Genomic DNA, 7150 nt, shown 5'->3' on the forward strand with positions numbered 1-7150 from the left:
TTTGCATCTTCGCCAAACACCATGGAGAAGAAAATGAGTCACCGGAAAATAAGTGAGTCCTTATTGGGGAAATGTTGAGCACTTTAGCTTAAATGGCAAAGGATGGGAATGCTCCAAAGCGTGAAAGGGTTGGGCTCGACCACGAGGTGGTGGCCGGAACGTCGCCGGCGCCAGATGGCCGGAATCTTGGTGAAGCACGAAAGGAGTTGGAGTTGGTCAACCACCCACATGATGCAAGTACCACACCCCACGTGAATCCTATGCTAGATGTTGGGATGGCATGTGAGGGTGTTTTTTTTTTAATCAAAGACCTTCACGGTGGAGGGTTCGTGGGTCCCTCATCCCTATATTGCAATGCGAAAGATGTTACATTCGAGGAGATACAAGAAGGACGAACTATCTAAGTCTAGGGAAACCAAAAATAATTACAAAGAACCACTAGAACAATTACGCTATAAGAGTAAGAGGGGGACATGCCATGGGTAGCGCGACACCACCATACTCTCCAGCGTCCGTTGAGCTCATGATAAAACCGTCCCTCCTCGGCTCCTTGTTTACTCGCGATCTTCATTCCGGACTCGAATGTTGGGGAGGCCCATCTCGTCCATACGGATGATGGCTTTGAGCATTCTAGGGATCGTTTGTTCGGACATGTGACAGAAGCTTGAAAGGTACAGTCCCATCTTGGCTAACCAATCAGCCGCTTTGTTTCCCTCCCGGTGGATGAAGGTGGCTCGGATGTGGTGTTGTTGTTTGAGGATGGCGAGGCGCGCCATGGTCCGGCAGATATGCGCCGGCCCCCAGGTTGTACCATTGAAGAACTTGATGGCTTGTTCGGAGTCTGATTCAATCCAAATAAGCCGATTGAACTCCTTGGCTATGACGAGGCCGTGGTGGAAGGCCATAAGTTCGGCCTCAAGGGCTGATTGAGCTTCGAGTGGGGTAGCGAATACGCCAAGGACTTTCCGGTATCCTCTCATACTACCCCTCCTCCTCCGGCTTTGCCCGTCACCAACGAAATTGCACCATCCGTGTTAATCTTTATCCAGGGCTGGTCCGGGGGGTGCCACTTGACTTGGATGGCAAGCGGTCTTGGCCTTCGCGACTCGACTTGGCTTGGGACATTCATCTTCAAGAGCATGCCTCTCCAAGGCTTCGGCTTGATGGTACCAATAGCCATGCCATTCCGGATGAAGGTTTGCACTTGCCATATCATATTGTAAGGTTTGAAGGAGACTTGGTCATGTCGGCTCCTATTTCGTTCCGCCCAAATGAACCACATGATGAGATATGGCAAGGCATGGCACAAGTGTTTCTTATCTTCTTGTTGTGTCCTTCGTGACCACACGTCGACTCTCTCCGGGATTGTATCATTGATTCTGATCGGCGGAGAAGATCCCACGAACCACCCATCAAATTCCCTCCATATGCTAGTTGCCCCACGGCCTTGAATAAAAAGGTGTTGCAAGGATTCAACGTTCGGTCCAATAGGGCAGCATTGGCATTTGGATGCCATCTCAATCTCTCTCCATTGGAGTTTTGTGTCAACCGGGATCCGATTCGACAAGAGGCGCCAATTGAAAATTGCAATTGACTTGGTGAGTCCGGCTTTCCAAATAATATCAAGCCCCGGGATGATTGGCCTTTGTGAGCGAATGGTTTCCCATGTCGTGGCCAAAGAGAATTCGTCCATCCAGGAGAGGCCGGCTTGGTCCTGGAGCATGTGTAACTTGGCCTCGTCCCATGTCCCATCCCGGATGAAATCCGAAACCATAGTCAAGGGGGGCGCCCGGTCGTCAATGCATAGCTCCCTTAGCGCAACATCCCCAATCCAAATGTCGTCCCAGAAATAAATCTTCCCCTGTCCCACCACCCATCTAACGTGGGGATGAGCTTGATGTCGCACCTTTAGCAACCTTTTCCACGTCGGGCTATGCCTTCCGGACGCTCTAGATTTTAGAGGGGATGCTTTGTGGCAATATTTGGCCATCATGTATTGTGCCCACAAGGAGTTCTGTTCACGAAACCTCCACCAAAGTTTAATATTGAAAGCACGAAGCACCTCTTTAAGGTTGCGGATACCAAGGCCCCCTTCGGCCGTGGGGAGGCAGATTTGGTCCCAGCCAATCCAGTGTGTCCTTTTCTTATCACTAGTCGATCCCCAGAAGAAGCAAGCCATTTGCTGGTCCAGCTGCTTGAGGGCTCCACTGGTAGGCTCGATTGCTTGAAAGATATGCAGTGGGACCGCCTCAAGCGTGCTCTTGATCAATGTGAGTCTCCCCCCGAAAGAAAGGTGTCGATGGGCCCACCCTGAGATCCTAGCCGCTATCTTTTCCCGTAGGAACATAAACATATCCGAGCGCTTCACACCTCGATAAATTGGAACCCCCAAATAAAGGAACGGGAAAGTACCTCTAGAGAAGCCCCCTTCCATTTGGATAAAGCCTATGACCGCTTCCAGTGGCCGTTCCTCATCAAGGTCCTACGTCGGATGGGATTCCCGGAAGCTTGGATCTCCCTCATTGAATGATGCATTGGCACATGCTGGTTCTCGGTGCTAATTAATGGCGCCCCCTCGGGATTCTTCAAATCTACCCGACGTCTCCGACAGGGTGACCCCATTTCCCCGGCTCTGTTTGTGATCGCGGCGGAATACCTCTCAAGGGCGCTTGATAAACTTATTCTGGGACACAAAGAGATGTCTTTTAAGTCGGCTCGGCACTGCATGGAGATAAGTCATCTAGCCTATGCCGACGACATCATCATATTCACCCAAGCGGCCGCGCCATCTATTAGACCCTTAAGATCATGCCTTGAAGTTTATGCGGAGGTTTCGGACCAACAAATCAACCTCGCCAAGAGTAATTTCTATATAGCCGAGATACATAAAGACTGGGCAGGATCATTTCATTCGGAAGAAGGCCTTTTGAGTAATGCGCCATTCTAGAGTGAGAAGCTCTCCCTTCTCTCTAGAATTCGCCCTCTCTTCCTCCCTCCCCTTTGAGGGAGGTGAAATGTGATTGTTGCATCCCACAAATGGAGAAGGCCGGTGATAAGTTGTCGGAGGGGGATGCCGCGGCCTTGATTCACCTGGTGCAGCCCCTCTCCTCGCCGGAATGGAACTTTCACTCAATAGTACGGGCAAAAACGAAAAGGGTTGGCACGCCGCACCCGGAGAAATCACGACATGCCCTCAAACGCGTTGGCCTCGAAACTGGTTCGGAGGTTAGTAGGGCTAAGAAGAAGATGGTCTTTGAAATGGCTTTTTTTTTTTTTTTTTTTTTTTTTTTTTTTTTTTTTTTTAATCAAACACCTCTACGGTGGAGGGTTCGTGGGTCCCTCATCCCTATATTTCCACAAGAGATAATTACAAGGCGTGGCCACACCCAAAAGTGGTGTGCCGTAACAAAATCAAGAGTAGTATGCGGTCCGATCCCACAAGGTTCGGACCTCATCATACTCCTTTCCAAAAAACAATTAACCACAAAGCTAGTCACTATTGTCTCCCGTCGTCTCATGATCAACTTTGATGCCCGTCCCCGTCTAGGTTTCGGATGTGCGACACTCCCATCTCGTCCAATCTAACCAAGTCCAATAGTTCTCTCGGTGCTGAGTTGTAGTGCATTCGTAGGCCACTGTCTTGGACTAGCCCCATTTTCGCAAGGAAGTCCGCCGCTTTGTTCCCCTCCCTGTGTATGAAGGTGGCTCGGAATTTGAGTTGGCGTTTGAGAATGGTTAGTTGCGCCACCGCTTGCCGAGCGAGTGCCGGCCCCCATCCCGTCCCATTGACCAATTTGATTGCTTGCTCTGCATCTGACTCAATCCAGATTGGTAGGCCGTATTCCTTGGCTATATTTAGCCCGTGGATCATGGCCAACAGCTCCGCTTCTAACGCCGAGTGGGCTTCAAGGGGTGTGCTGACGGCGACGAGCATCTTACCCGAGTGGTCTCGAATAATCCCGCCAGCCCCTGTACTGCCGTTCGCTTCATTATAGGAGCCATCCGTGTTGAGCTTTATCCACGGCTGATCCGGGGGGTTCCATTTGATTGCCATGGCTAGGGGTAGCGCCCTGATTGCCGCCGCTTGTTGAGGAATATTGATTCCAAGTTTAACTCCCTTCCAATGTTTCGGCTTCAAGCTTCCATTAGACATAGCATTTCGAATGAACATGTGGACCTGCCATACCACGTTTTGTGGTTTAAACTGTGTGCCTTGGTGGCGGCTCCTGTTTCTCTCCGACCAAATAAACCAAAGGATGAGGTATGGAGTGGCTCGGCTAAGATGTTTCTTGTTCGGCTGTTGGCACCTTCGCGCCCACACTTCGATTCTCGTAGGGATTGTGTCATTGATATGGATGCGTGGGAACGGGCCTGTGAACCAGCCGTCGAACTCACTCCATACTCTGCGAGCTCCATATCCCTGGATGAAGAGGTGTTGGAGTGACTCAGTGTTCGGTCTGTGGGGGCAGCATTGGCACTTAGAAGCTAGCTCAATCTCCCGCCACTGAAGTTTCGTGTCAACCGGCACCCGATTGGAGAGAAGCCTCCAGATAAAGATGGCTATTGAGTTGGTGAGGCCTACCTTCCAAACGTCCCCCAAACCATGGATGATCGGGTTTCGTCCTCGAATTGTGTCCCATGTCGAAGCCACCGTGAATTCCCCATGCTTAGAGAGGTTCCACCTCGGGATATCCTGTTCGTCATGGAGGATCGGTGTATTAATGATGCCATCGATAACATGCTGAGGGAGGCCGGCCTGATTGTGAAGGAGTTGAAGCTTGGGCACATCCCAACCACCATTTGTAATGAACTCCGAGACCCGGGTGGTTGGTCTTCCCCTATCATCAAGGCTAAGTTCCCTCAGAGGGCTATTGCCAAGCCAAATGTCATCCCAGAAGTAGATGTCCCCGTGTCCCACTAGCCATCTCATGTGCGGTTGCGCGAGGGGCCATGCTCTTGAGAGCCTTCTCCACGTAGGGCTACTCCTGCTCGGCAATCTCAAGGTGAGCGGTGTGGAGTTGGAGCAATATTTTGCCATCATGTATCTTGCCCAAAGGGAGTTTTGCTCCCGAAATCGCCACCACAGTTTGATATTGAAAGCGTGGAGGACCTCCATAGTTTTTCGGATCCCAAGGCCTCCTTCATCAGTGGGCCGGCACATTTGTTCCCATCCAATCCAATGGGTCCGCTTCTTTTCATTCGTAGACCCCCAAAAGAATCGGGCCATTTGTTGATCAAGTTGCTTGAGGGTACCGGCCGTGGGCTCGACGGCTTGAAAGATGTGCAAGGGGATCGCTTCAAGAGTGCTCTTAATCAACGTAAGCCTTCCTCCAAAGGATAGGTGACGGTGTGCCCATCCTGAGATCCTTCTTGCAATCTTTTCCCGTAGAAAGAGGAACATGTCCGTGCGCTTGACACCACGGTAGATAGGGACACCGAGATAGAGAAAAGGAAAGGCCCCTCTAGAGAAGCCTCCTTCCGCCTGGATCGAGTTTGCCCAGTGTTCATGGGCCTCGGCAATATAGAAATTACTCTTGGCGAGGCTGACTTGTTGGCCGGAGACTCTTTCATATTTTTCGAGACAGGCTCTTAGCCGGCGCATAGGATTTGCCGCCGCTTGAGTGAAGATGATAATGTCGTCCGCATAGGCTAGATGGCTGATCTCCATGCATCTCCGGGAGGCTTTGAACGTCATGTCCTTTTGGCCGAGGATGAGCTTATCTAATGCTCGGGACAGATAGTCCGCCGCGATTACGAACAGAGCAGGGGAGATCGGGTCTCCTTGCCGAAGTCCTCGAGTTGATCTAAAGAAGCCCGAGGGTGCCCCGTTAACAAGGACCGAGAACCAGCAACACCCAATACACCTCTCCATAAGTGAAATCCATGAATCCGGGAAACCCATACGGCGTAAAACTTTGAAGAGGAATGGCCATTGGACCCTATCATAGGCTTTAGCCATGTCAATCTTTACTGCCACATTAGGCGCTGGGGAGCATCTAGCAAGCTCATGGAACATCTCTTGAGCCAGAAGTGCGTTGTCGTTAAGGAGCCGACCTTTGACAAATCCACTTTGGTTTGGGGAGATGACCTGTGGGAGGAAAGGAGAGAGTCGAGAGGTGAGTACCTTGGTAATGATCTTGTTTAAAACATTGCAGAGACTGATGGGTCGGTAGTCGGTCCATGATTCCGGCGAAGCCTTCTTTGGGATAAGGACTATGCTTGAGGCCGTGATGCTCCTCGGCAGGAAGGCCCCTCTGAAGAACTGTCTGATTGCGTCCACTACCTCCGGTCCCACAATAGGCCAGCAGGCTTGATAGAAGGTGGCCGAGAAGCCGTCGGGTCCGGGTGCACTATCTCCGGAAATGCAAAAGGTGGCACTCCTGACCTCGTCCGCACTTGGAGCATCTGCGATGTCAGCGAACTGCTCGGCTGAGTGGACCTGCTGGATTAGGTCGAGGTCTGGATCTTCAAGTGTCGGATTATTGGGGGCAAGGAGTTGTTGGAAGAACTCCACTGCGGACTTTTTAATCTCGGCTTCCTCGGTGAGCTCCTGCCCATTGACACGTATTGAATGGATGCGGAGACGAACCCTCTTTTGTTTCACCCAGCTTTGGTAGAACCGGGTATTTTTGTCTCCCTCGGCAAGCCACCTCAGAGCTGCCTTCTGTCGCCAAAAATCTTCTTCCATTTTCAGCAAAAGGATGTACTCGGCAATGTGTTTGTTGATCGCTGTCCTGTGATCCGGGGTCGGCCTTGCTTCGAAACAAGATTGGGCCAAAGCAATTTCTTCCTCCTTTTCTTTTAGATTAGCATGAATGTTTCCAAAAACCTCTTTGTTCCACTCCTTAAGGGCCTTTTTAACTCTGGCCTGCTTGATTTGAATGTTTAGGATTCCACCCGCCCCCGTGGGCTCCTCCCATGCTTTTTGCACTACGGCCATGAATCCTTCATGTCGGATCCACATGTTCTGGAACCTGAAAGCCTTGGCTCCAGCGGATGTGTTCATCTTCGTGCACCTGACAAGAATTGGTCCATGGTCCGAGGCAATCCGGGGGAGGTTCGTAACCCGAGTAGCCTCGAAGGTCTTAGTCCAATCCTCGCTGACAAGCACTCTATCCAACCTTTCAAAAAGGCCATTCTTGGCCCAAGT

The sequence above is a fragment of the Salvia splendens genome, chromosome 13, assembly GCF_004379255.2.
Source record: "Salvia splendens isolate huo1 chromosome 13, SspV2, whole genome shotgun sequence".
NCBI classification, from domain to species: Eukaryota; Viridiplantae; Streptophyta; class Magnoliopsida; order Lamiales; family Lamiaceae; genus Salvia; species Salvia splendens.